Raw genomic sequence first — 12,683 nt, 5'->3', positions numbered from 1 at the left:
CACTTGGCCTTGCCTCTCTTCCAGCTTTCTTTCTGCAACCCCATACCCCACCACACCATCAGTCTGAAGAAAGGTCTGAAGAAAGGTGAAACGCCACCTATCCATGTTCTCCAGAGATGCCGCTTGACCTGCTGAGTTACTCCAGCACTTTGTGTCCGAACTTGAATATATTGATGGCAACAGTGTTAATCTGGTGACTTGGGAAAACTAACAGAATGCCTTGTGTAAGAAGGAACATTTTGGGTCTGAACAACAGTATTTTGTCTGCTCCACTGTGAAATCACGAGGTTCTCCTCTCTCCGGCGATCGTTCTGCAATACCCTCTCCCATTGCCCTCCCTGTCTGATTCATTCATTTATTCTACGTATGTGCTGTGGTGGTCCCTGGGTATCAGGCCACTCCGAGGGTCAGCCCCCTCGGCACTTGACGGACAGGCTACGGGGTTTATACCCAGGCCGTTTGGGGGAGTGGTTCATCCCTGCGGTGGAACTCGTTGTGAGTGGAGGCTCACAACTGGAATGAAGTGCTTTCTAACTTGCCTGGCGTCCAGCCTTTTTCTGGCCTCGCCCAGGCCACTAGAGTGCCATCTATATCTCTCGTTTCCCTTTCCCTGACACTCGGTCTAAAGAAGGGTCACGGTCCAAAACTTCACCTATTCCCTTTCTCCAGAGATGCTACCTGACCTGCTGAGTTACACCAGCTTTTTGTGTCTATCTTCACTTTAAACCAGCATTTGCAGTTCCGTCCAACACACTTGGAGGCTGAAGATGGTTGATATAAAAGTCTTTATTGTCAAGTGAAACATAAATTCTCTTGGAGACCCGCTATATAAAATCTCAATCTCAAAGTACATCGAATTAAAACTAAAGACACAAAGTGCTGGAGTAACTCGTTGGTCAGGCAGCATCCAAGTAGCGTCTCAACCCGAAACATCATCTATCCAGGTTCGCCAGAGATGCTGCCTGACCTTCTGAGTCATTCTAGCAATCTGTGTCTGTTTTTGTAAACCATGTCTGTAGTTCCTTGTTTCCATGTGGATTTGTATATGTTTTAAACACAGACAATAATAAATGATTAACTGCATTATCAATGGCTATAATTATCTACTTAGCTTTAACCGTTTCAGTGTAGACACCCAAAATCAGTATTATGATAGCTGGTGCTCTTGAGTACACAAATTTGTTAATTATTCATAGGCAGACAAACATGCCTCTGGCCATGGTTGATGTGTCGAGTGACAGGTTCCTTTTTTAAGCTGCACCCTGCCATGACTTGGCTACATGGCCGTGTGAGAATTACCTTCTCTCTCTCCTTCTTGCTCTTTCCGATCAGCAATGTGCTCCTGCTGTTTTGCTCGCTCCCTGAACAATTTAAGCCGGTTACAGAGGTCTCTGACATACTGGTTAGCCACTCCTACCTCCCCATGAGTTCAGCTACCTTCTGATGTCTCCTTTGCTCCCTCTTTTCTCCTCTTCCTCTTTTTCTTCTTCCTCTTCTTCTTCTTCTCCTCCTTCTTCTTCTTCTCCTTCCCTGCCCCCACATCTCCGTATAATTTTACTAACTTGGCTTTGGTAGTTTCTTCTGTATGAGCAATTTCTGTTGTCTGAAGAAGGGTCCTGACCCAAAATGCCACCTATCCATGTCCATGTCCTCCAGAGATGCTGCCTGGCTCACTAGGTTACTCCAACACCTTTTGTCTTAACTTGAATACATTGAAGGCAACAGAATTAATCAGGTGACAAAGGAAACCTAACAGAAGATAATACCTTGATAAGTCATATCTCTGACACGCAATATTTAATAATTCCTCTGGTCTGTAAGATTATTTCCCTTTGTGCTAAAGGGAACACCTTCAATATTGCTCCTTATTTGTTCAAAAGTATTGAAGAGTTGCGAATTATGAAGCTAGAGGAAGGAATGTAGTTGGAAGGGGAGAAGGAAGGGAGAAAAAGGTGCCAGTCCAGGCATTTGAGAGCGGGGAGACAGGGGTGGGGGGGGGGGGGGGGTGGGAGTTCAATGGTTCAATGGTCCTTTCTTGTCACGCGTATCGAAGTACAGTGAAATCTGATTTACCATACAGTCATACCAAACAAGCAACAGGATACAAAACTACATAAAGATTAAACGTAAACAGCCACCACAGCGGCGTGTGAGAATCCCCAGGGCACACAGCATAAGTGGAGACCCACAGCCATCAGTTCAATGTCCGGGCCACACGCACGCTCCTTCACCGTGCTGTGACTAGAGTTGTACCGACCGCTGTCACTCTCTCTGCAGTCCCTGTCCGCCCGAACAGTCAGAAAGCCGTCTACACTCGCACCAGACTCCAGGATGCTCTCATGGTGCGATGTCACCGCAAACACCGAGATCACTGCACTCACAGCAATCCCTCCGAGTCCCCTTCAGTGCAGGCAGCACGTCCATCTTGTTTATCGGCACTCCCTCCGAGTCCCCTCCATCGCAGGCAGCACGTCCATCTTGTTTATCAGCGACCTCACATTCCCCACTGTGATGGAAGGCCAATACCTTCTTCCTCCGTTTCTCCTGCGGTCGGAGTGATCGAAGCTCCCGCGGTCAGAGTGATCAAAGCTCCCGCGGTCGGAGTGATCGAAGCTCCCGCGGTCGGAGTGATCGAAGCTCCCGCAGTCGGTGATCGAAGCCCCCGCAGTCGGTGATCGAAGCCCCCGCAACGGGGTGATCGAGGCTTCCACGATTGGGGCGGTCAAAGCTCCAGCGGTTGGAGCTCCCGAAGTCGATCCTTAACAAACGGGCCGCCAGCTCCACGATGTTAAGGCCGCAGTGCGGACAGAGATACGATACGGAAAACGTTGCATCTCTGTCTAGGGAAGAGATAAAAAAGTTTTCCCCAAACCCCCCCCCCACCTCCCACATAATACAAAACTAGAGATGCACTAAAACATACCAATAAAACAGACTAAAAACAACAAAAGAAGAAAGGGATGAGAGGGGCTGCTCGTAATCAACTCCCTACTCTGCCAATGTATCCTTGACTTTCTGACTCACGGACCTCAATCAGTGAAAATAGGTGACAATGCCTCCTCCACAATAATTTTCAACCAGTGGCCTGCAGGGATGCGTTCTCAGTCCCCTACAGTACTCCCCAGGCATTCATGACTGTACGGCCAAATATGCCTCTAATTCCATCTGCAAGTTTACAGACCACACTACTGTGGAGGGCCTGCTGCCCTTACATTGAAGCACTGGAGAAATATCACCAACACTGTCTGTTTAATAGTTCATTAGCCACATAAGTGAACCACCATCAACGTCCTCTCCCAGGCCAAGTGCCCAGCTTTGCTCCCTCAGCTGGTTCTGTGTGACAGACTGCATCATCCTGAGCTCTGTCACAGGTGGACGGTACAAAGGATTAAAGATATTTAATAACCTTTATGATAAAATGGAATAATGTATCAGGTGTTAGAAATCGGTAGCAAATGCGAAACTGAAAGTTATAGAGGATTTCGGACTAAACTAAACCAAGTGGTAGACAACATTAACCAGACAGGGATGGTGGAAGGTGGGGAGAGGACTAATGCAAAGATAATGTAAGGGGCACAAATATTAAGTCCTCACAGTTCCAGGCATCTGGTTTTGAGTTCATCAAGTTTTTCAATTTATTTGCACAACCCTAAACTAAAACGTGTTTGTTTGTGTGTTTGTTCCTGAACTACAGTCAAAACAGTACACGATAGTGCGATAATTTTAGGCCCACCTTGCTCACCGTCGTCCCTTTGGTGATAATGGAAGAAGTTTCATTGAAATTGGTGTTATATTTTTTAAGTTATTCACATTTTATAGTTTAAATCTCTCCTCGGGAGGGAGGGGGGAAGGAGGGAAGATAAGGGGGTTTGAGGGGGATGGAGTGGGGGGAGAGGGGGATGGGGAAAGGGGTGGAGGAGGGGAGGGGGGGAGGAGGAAGGGAGGGGGAAATAGGGGAGGGGGGGAAGGAATGGAATGGAAGGGGGGAGGAGAGGGTGCTGCACCAATACAGGAGAGGTTTGGGCCCAACGGGTCCACTTGGTCTAGTGGCTAATAAATTCTCTTGACTTGATTTTGACTTTTGACTTTACTTTGACCTTGAATGCTTCTACGTGGGGTTTGTGTGATTTCCCTGTGACCAAGCGTTCTTTGGGCTGCTCCTCTTGCTTATCTCCCACATCCTAAAGCCATGAGGTTTACTAGGTTAATTGGCCTCTGTAAGTTGCCCCAAGTGTGTGGGTGAGTGGTAGAATCTGAATGTCGTTAAGGAGAATAACATTGAGATGAATGCAGGATTAGTGCGAACCACATAATACTTGAGGACATAAAATCTTCATGCTCGGGACAACCACGGGCATGTTGCCTGCCACTACCATCATACTACTGTGAATAGATTTAAAACAAACATACAAGACATTTGAACAGGTACACGGATAGCACCGTTTTAGAGGGATATGAGTGAAATGTGGGCAGATGGGGCTAGCGTAGATGCGGAAGCTTGTTTGGCATGGGGTAGTTGTGGGAACTGAGGAGCATAGTTAAAAAAGAAATCAGGAGTTTAGCTCTGGGTGATAATATTAAAGAAACTCCAATGAGATTTTATGCACATTATGGAAAGAGGGTTACTAGACAGAGAATAGGGCTCCTCAGAAACCAAAGTGGTCATCTCTGTAGAGCCACAAGAGATGGCCAATGTTCTCAATGACTATTTCTCCTCTGATTTTACCATGGAGAAGGGTATGAAGACTGGGGAGTTTGGGACTGTTAATGGAAATGTCTAGATGACAGTTCATATTATGGTCAAGGAAGTGCTGAATGTACTAACGTGCATGAAGGTAAATGAATTTCCCTGGCCTGATCTGATAAATCCGAGAAACTGTCGGAAGCAAGATACGAAATTGCTCTGGCTGAGATATAGGAATCATCATTAGACACGGGTGAGGTGCTGGAATTCTGAAGGGTGACTAATGCTGCGCCTCTAATTTAAGAAGGGCTGCAAGGAAAAGCCTAGAAACCATAGAACAGTGAGCATAACATCTGTGGTAGACAAGTTACTGGAAAGTATTCTGAGGGATAAGCATTATATATACATTTGGTTAGACAGGGGGTAGTTGGGGATAGTCAGCACAGTTTTGCACCTGGGTGATCATGCCTTATGAACCGGCGCGAGTTTTTTTGAAGAAGTAACCAAAAAAGTTGAAGAGGGCAAAATCATAGTTATTGTCTATATGGACTTCAGCAAGACATTTGATAAGGATTCACATAGTAGTCTGCTCTGGAAGGTTACAGACCTCTGAGTCTGGAACTCGAAGGGATTCAGGGATCCCTTCCCTGACCAAGGGATCCAGGGAGAACGAGCTGACTGGATAGAGAATTGGCTTCATGGAAGGAAGCAGAGGGTGAGGGTGGAAGATTGTTTTTCGAACTGGAGGCCTGTGACGAGAAGTGTGCGGCCAGGGCTTGGTGCCTGGCAAATTAATGTTTGTGGTTTACATCAACTATTTGGATGAGAATGTAGAAGGCATAATTAGTAAGTTTGCAGATGACACTAACGTGTCTGGTATTCTAGATAGTGAAATTACACCAGGGTCTTGTTCTGATGGGCACGTGGGGTGAGGAATGGTTAATGGAGTTTAATGCAGATAACTGCAAGGTATTGCATTTTGGGAAGTCAAACAAGAGCAGGACCTTTCACAGTAAATGCCAGGGTCCTGGGGAGTGTTGTAGAATAGATGGATCGAACAATGTAGATACATAGTTACTTGAAAACAATGTCACAGGTGGATAAGCTGTCAAGAAGGCAATCGGCACATTGGCTTTCATCGGTCAGGGTATTGAGTTTAGAAGTTAGGATGTTATGTTACAGTTGTACAAGACATGGGTGAGGACACATTTAGAGTGTTGTGTTCTGTTTTGATCACCCTGTTATAGGAAGGAAGTTATTTAGCTGGAAAGAGTCCAGAGAAGATTTACGAGGATGTTGCTAGGAGTTGAGGGTCTGGGTTACAGGGCAAGCTACGACTTTATTCCTTGGGTGCAAGGATGAGGTGGTTAGTCATAGTCATGCAGCATGGAAATAGGCCTTTCGGCCCAACTTGCCTACACTGGGTTATGTTATAATGGTGTATAAGATCAAGAGAGGAATAGATAGGGTAAATATACAGTCTTTTACCCAGACTAGGGCAGTCAAGAACCAAGGAGTATACGTAGGTTTAAGGTAAGAGGGGGAAAATTTAATAGTAATCTAAGGATCAGCTTTTTCACACAGAGGATGGTGGGTATATGGATTGAGCCAGAGGAGATAGTTGAGGCAGGTTCTATAACAATATGGATTGGTGCAAGGATAGAAAAGGTTTAGAGCGATATGGGCCAAATGCGGGCAGGTGGGATTAGTATGATGGGGCATCTTGTATGGTATGGCCGTTGGGTCGAAGGGCCTATTTCTCTGCTGTATGACTCCATGATTCTATGACCCATGATGGATTTCTCATCGGAGAATGGTTATGACTTTCATTGGCTTGAAATATTAGCCTCTCAATGAATCTCCCTCCCCAATGAATGCCAATATGATCAATAAATTGATATGTGTATTACCCTCAGCCATGACTACAACATTGTGTAACAGTCCAAAGGCTTGAATACCTCAATCAATGCTTACACTTCTAGACACAAGAAACTGCAGATGCTGGTTTACAAAGTGCTGGAGTAACTCAGTGGGCCTGGCTGCATCTCTGGATAACATGGATTGGTGACCTTTCAGATCAGGACACTTGTTCATCCATGTTCCCCAGAGATGCTGCCTGACCTACAGAGTTACTCCAGCATTTTGTGTCTTACACTTCTGGAATTATGCCGAGGTTATTATCTGTACAGACATCACAATGACTTAAACAAGTTCCACCAAGTTGCATCAGGAGATATAATGAAATCATAGTGAGCCTATGGTCAGGAAATGATTCAGTGATTTGTTGTATTACTAAAAGGCACCTGGTATTGTGAGAAGGTTTCATGAGTCATCTGGATACATGAGGGATTCTTGGAAATTGTATTGGTTAAAAGTTATCGTGTGATGGAGAAACTTGGCTTGTATTGGGGAATGTTATTTTGCGGGCTCTTTGCAAACATTTTTCTCATTGTTTGGGAGTCATAGAAACATAGAAACATTGAAAATAGATGCAGGAGTAGGTCATTCGGCCCTTCGAGCCAGCGCCGTTAGAGTCCATGCAGGTAGTGAAAATTGTAAGGCCGCTGACTCTCTCATCTTTTCAGGCGGCCTTTGATAATGTGCTACATGTGACGATGCAAAAGAAGATGAGAGCCCATAGTTTTAGAGGGAAGATACAAGTATGGATTGAAGGTTGGTCGAATGGCAGAAGGCAAAGGGTGGGAATAAAAGGGGCTTTTTCTGCTTGGCTGCCAGTGACCAGCAGTGTTTTGCAGGGGTCGGTGTTAGTCAGTAGCAGCATCTAAACGTTGCATATCAATGATTTGGATGATTGGATTGAAGGCTTTGTGACCAATTTTGTGTGTGATATGAAGATAGGTGGAGGAGCATGTGGAGTAGAGGAAGCAAGGACTGGAGAAGGTCTTGGACATGTTGGTAGAGTGAGCAAAGAGGGCAAAATGTTCTCTTGTATCATCTGGTCGTTATGCACTGTCTCATGGCCCTTAGGGTACAGCTACTGCCTTACTGCACCAGAGATCCGGGTTCGATCCTGACTATGGCAGCTTGTCTGTCTGGAGTTTGTACGTTCTCCCCATGACCTGCATGGGTATTCTCTGAGATCTTTGTTTTCCTCCCACACTACAAAGATGTACAGGTTTGTAGTTAATTGTTTTGGTATAAATGTAAAATGGAAGACAGACACAAAGAGCTGGAATGACTCAGCGGGTCAGGCAGCATCTCCAGAGAAAAGGAATAGGTTTATATTTGGTTAATTTGAGATCACTGATTATTAAGGGGTTGGAATACACTGGAATTTAGAAGGATGAGAGGAGATCTTATCGAAACGTATAAGATTATTAAGGGATTATTAAGATTATTAAGGGGAACCCCTACAGTACAAAGTTTAGATAATGCAGTAAGAGGGCTAGATAGCAGTGATACTGATCCCAAAGTCCAATGGTAGGGATTCATTTGCATTTGTGTAAAATGGCTGGCAGTGAACCAGCAGCCTAGTTTGTGTTGCATATTGACTTCAGTGGAAATAAAGTTAAGCAGAAACGTTATTGATGTGCGTGATCTTTACCCTTCAGTATCAATAGACAATAGGTGCAGGAGGAGGCCATTCAGCCCTTCGAGCCAGCACCGCCATTCAATGTGATCATGGCTGATCATTCTCAGTACCCCGTTCCTGCCTTCTCCCCATACCCCCTGACTCCGCTATCCTTAAGAGCTCTATCTAGCTCTCTCTTGAATGCATTCAGAGAATTGGCCTCCACTGCCTTCTGAGGCAGAGAATTCCACGGATTCACAACTCTCTGACTGAAAACGTTTTTCCTCATCTCAGTTCTAAATGGCCTACCCCTTATTCTTAAACTGTGGCCCCTTGTTCTGGACTCCCCCAACATTGGAAACATGTTTCCTGCCTCTAACATGTCCAACCCCTTAATAATCTTATACGTTTCGATAAGATCTCCTCTCATCCTTCTAAATTCCAGTGTATACAAGCCTTGTCGCTCCAGTCTTTCAACATATGATAGTCCCGCCGTTCTGGGAATTAACCTAGTAAACCTACGCTGCACGCCCCCAATAGCAAGAATATCCTTCCTCAAATTTGGAGACCAAAACAGCACACAGTACTCCAGGTGTGGTCTCACGAGAGCCCTGTACAACGGCAGGACCTCTTTGCTCCTATACTCAACTCCTCTTGTTATGGTCGACATTCCATTGGCTTTCTTCACTGCCTGCTGTACCTGCATGCTTCCTTTCAGTGACTGATGCACTAGGACGTTGTACGTCCCCTGTTCCTAACTTAACACCATTCAGATAATACTCTGCCTTCCTATTCTTACCACCAAAGTGGATAACCTCACACTTATCCACATTAAACTGCATCTGCCATGCATCCGCCCACTCACACAACCTGTCCAAGTCACCCTGCAACCTCATAGCATCTTCCTCACAGTTTACACTACCACCCAGCTTTGTATCATCTGCAAATTTGCTAATGGTACTTTTAATCCCTTCATCCAAGTCATTATTGTATATTGTAAATAGCTGCGGTCCCAGCACCGAGCCTTGCGGTACCCCACTAGTTACTGCCTGTCATTCTGAAAGGGACCCATTTATCCCCACTCTTTGCTTTCTGTCTGTCAACTAACTTTCTATCCATGTCAGTACCCTACCTCCAATACCATATGCTCTAATTTTGCCCACTAATCTCCTATATGGAACCTTGTCAAAGGCTTTCTGAAAGTCAAGGTACACCACATCCACCGGCTCTCCCCTGTCAATTTTCCTAGTTACATCCTCAAAGAATTCCAGAAGATTAGTCAAGCATGATTTCCCCTTCGTAAATCCATGCTGACTCGGAACAATCCTGTTACTACTATCCAAATGCTCCGCAATTTTGTCTTTTATAATTGACTCCAGCATCTTCCCCACCACTGATGTCAGACTAACTGGTCTATAATTTCCCGTTTTCTCTCTCCCTCCTTTCTTAAAAAGTGGGTCAACATTAGCTACCCTCCAATCCACAGGAACTGATCCTGAATCTATAGAACATTGGAAAATGATCACCAATGCGTCCACAATTTCTAGCGCCACCTTCTTAAGTATTCTGGGATGCAGACCATCAGGCCCTGGGGATTTATCAGCCTTCAGTCCCATCAGTCTACCCAACACCATATCCAGCCTAATGTGGATTTCCTTCAGTTCCTCCGTCACCCTAGGATCTCTGGCCACTAGAACATCTGGGAGATTGCTTGTATCTTCCTTAGTGAAGATAGATCCAAAGTACCGGTTCAACTCGTCTGCCATTTCCTTGTTCCCTATAATAAATTCCCCCGCTTCTGTCTTCAAGGGACCCACATTTGCCTTGACTATTATTTTCCTCTTTACATACCTAAAAAAGCTTTTACTATCCTCCTTTATATTATTGGCTAGTTTACCCTCGTACCTCATCTTTTCTTCCCGTATTGCCTTCTTTGTCATCTTCTGTTGCTCTTTAAAAGAGTCCCAATCCTCTGGCTTCCCACTCTTCTTTGCTTTGTTGTACTTCTGCTCTTTTATTTTTATGCTGTCCTTGACTTCCCTTGTCAGCCACGGGTGCCTCTTACTCCCCTTAGAATCTTTCCTCCTCTTTGGGATAAATTGATCCTGCAACTTCTGCATTATTCCCAAGAATACCTGCCATTGCTGTTCCACCATCTTCCCTGCTAGGGCCTCCTTCCAGTCAATTCTGGCCAGCTCCTGCCTCATGCCTCTGTAATCCCCTTTGCTATACTGTAATACTGACACTTCCGATTTTCCCTTCTCCCTCTCAATTTTTAGAGTAAAACGTATCATATTGTGATCACTGCATCCTAATGGCTCTTTTACCTCTAGTCCCCTTATCAGATCAGGTTCATTACACAACACTAAATCCAGAATTGCCTTCTCCCTAGTAGGCTCCAATACAAGCTGTTCTAAGAATCCTTCTCGGAGACACTCCACAAACTCTCTTTCCTGGGGTCCATTACCAACCTGATTTTCCCCGTCTACCTGCATGTTGAAATCTCCCATGACCACCGTAGCATTACATTTGCGACATGCCAATTTTGGCTCCTCATTCAACTTGCAACCTATGTCGAGGCTACTGTTTGGGGGCCTATAGATAACTCCCATTAGGGTCTTTTTACCCTTACAATTCCTCATTTTTATCCATACTGATTCAACATCTTCTGATTCTATGTCACCCCTTGCAAGGGAGTGAATATCATTCCTCACCAACAGAGCGACCCCACCCCCTCTGCCCACCTGTCTGTCTTTTCTATATGTTGTGTACCCCTGAATATTCAGTTCCCAGCCCTGGTCCTCTTGTAGCCATGTCTCAGTGATTCCCACAACATCATACTTGCCAATGTCCAACTGAGCCTCAAGCTCATCCACTTTATTTCTTATGCTTCGTGCGTTTAAATACAACACTTTAATTTCCGTATTCACCTCCCCTCTCACACCGGTCACAATTGGCCCTGACCTTACTCTCTTATCCCTTCTAGAACTTCCCTCCCCATTCATTCGAGAGTCCTTTGCAACAATCTCCATATTCCCAGTTTGTCAACCCCTCCCCCCCACTACTTAGTTTAAAGCCACGCTTGTAGCACTAGCAAACCTACCTGCCAGAATGTTGGTCCCCCTGCTGTTAAGGTGTAACCCGTCCCTTTTGTACAGGTCACCCCTACCCCAGAAGAGATCCCAGTGGTCCAGAAATCTAAATCCCTGCTCCCTGCACCAGCCCCTCAGCCATACATTCATATCCCCGATCTCTCTGTTCCTGCCCTCACCAGCACGAGGTACAGGTAGCAGTCCAGAGATAACCACCTTCGATGTCCTACTTCTCAGTCTTCTTCCCAACTCTCTAAACTCACGTCGCAGTATCTCCTTCCTCTTCCTCCCGACGTCGTTCGTGCACAACTACTTCCGGTTGATCGTCTTCCCTCGCTAGGATGTTCAGAAGCCGCCCCGTGATGTCTTGAACCCTGGCACCAGGGAGGCAACAGACCATCCTCGAGTCCTGCCTGCCGCCACAGAATCTACTGTCCGTACCTCGGACAATGGAGTCACCCACTACTATGGCTCTTCCTGACTTCGGTCTCCCCGGTCGAGTTTCCTTGCCTGGGTTAGTTCTGCCAATACGTCCTCCGCTCAGACTGGAAGCGTCATACGTCCTCCGCTCGGACTGGAAGCGTCTCAAGATCAGATCTACCCAATCGATAACAAGGAAAATAAGTAGAGGCATGTGAATGTAGGAATCTTGAGCAAAAGAAAGTGCTGGAGGAACTCAGATCAGGCAGCATCTGTGGAGGGAAATGGATGGGTGACATTATGGATTTGGAATGATCTTCAGTTTGCTCTAGAAAAATAAAATTAGCCATGCAATGCGTAAGCTCTTGAACTTGTTTGTGACTTCAAATCTGGCTTGGGTGACTGTGATAATTATAGAATTTTAAGAACACTCAAAACCAAACGTCAAGATCTTTTCAGATAAAGGAAGGCATATTTTTATTATACCGAGCACCTTGTACTTCACTTAGGCAGCTTACAACCTGAATATTGACTTCTCTACCTTTAAGTACCCCTTTCTTTCTCTCTCTTTCCATCTCCTTTCCCAGTTCTCTGCCAGTCTGACTGTCCCTCTGATTACAATTTATCTCTGTTTACTTTTTTGTCATCTTTCCCTTGCTAACAATGATCTATTCTACATTTTCCTTGATCTCCCTCTCTTTTGATGTCTCATTTACACAACTTACACTTCCTTATCTCTGTGTCTCCCTCTCCCCCGACTCTCAGTCTGAAGAAGGGTCTCGACCCGAAGCATTACCCAATCCTTCTATCCAGAGACGCTGCGCGTCCTGCCGAGCTACTCCAGCTTTTTGTGTCTATCTTAGGATAAGGAGCATCGCTATGCAATTGGAATGTCAATGCAAGCGGGACAAACAAATTTAAAACATGCACTTTGTCAGGGCATAGGCTATGTTTA

The sequence above is a fragment of the Rhinoraja longicauda genome, chromosome 14, assembly GCF_053455715.1.
Source record: "Rhinoraja longicauda isolate Sanriku21f chromosome 14, sRhiLon1.1, whole genome shotgun sequence".
Taxonomy (NCBI): Eukaryota; Metazoa; Chordata; class Chondrichthyes; order Rajiformes; family Arhynchobatidae; genus Rhinoraja; species Rhinoraja longicauda.
Note: the sequence above shows the minus strand (reverse complement) of the source record.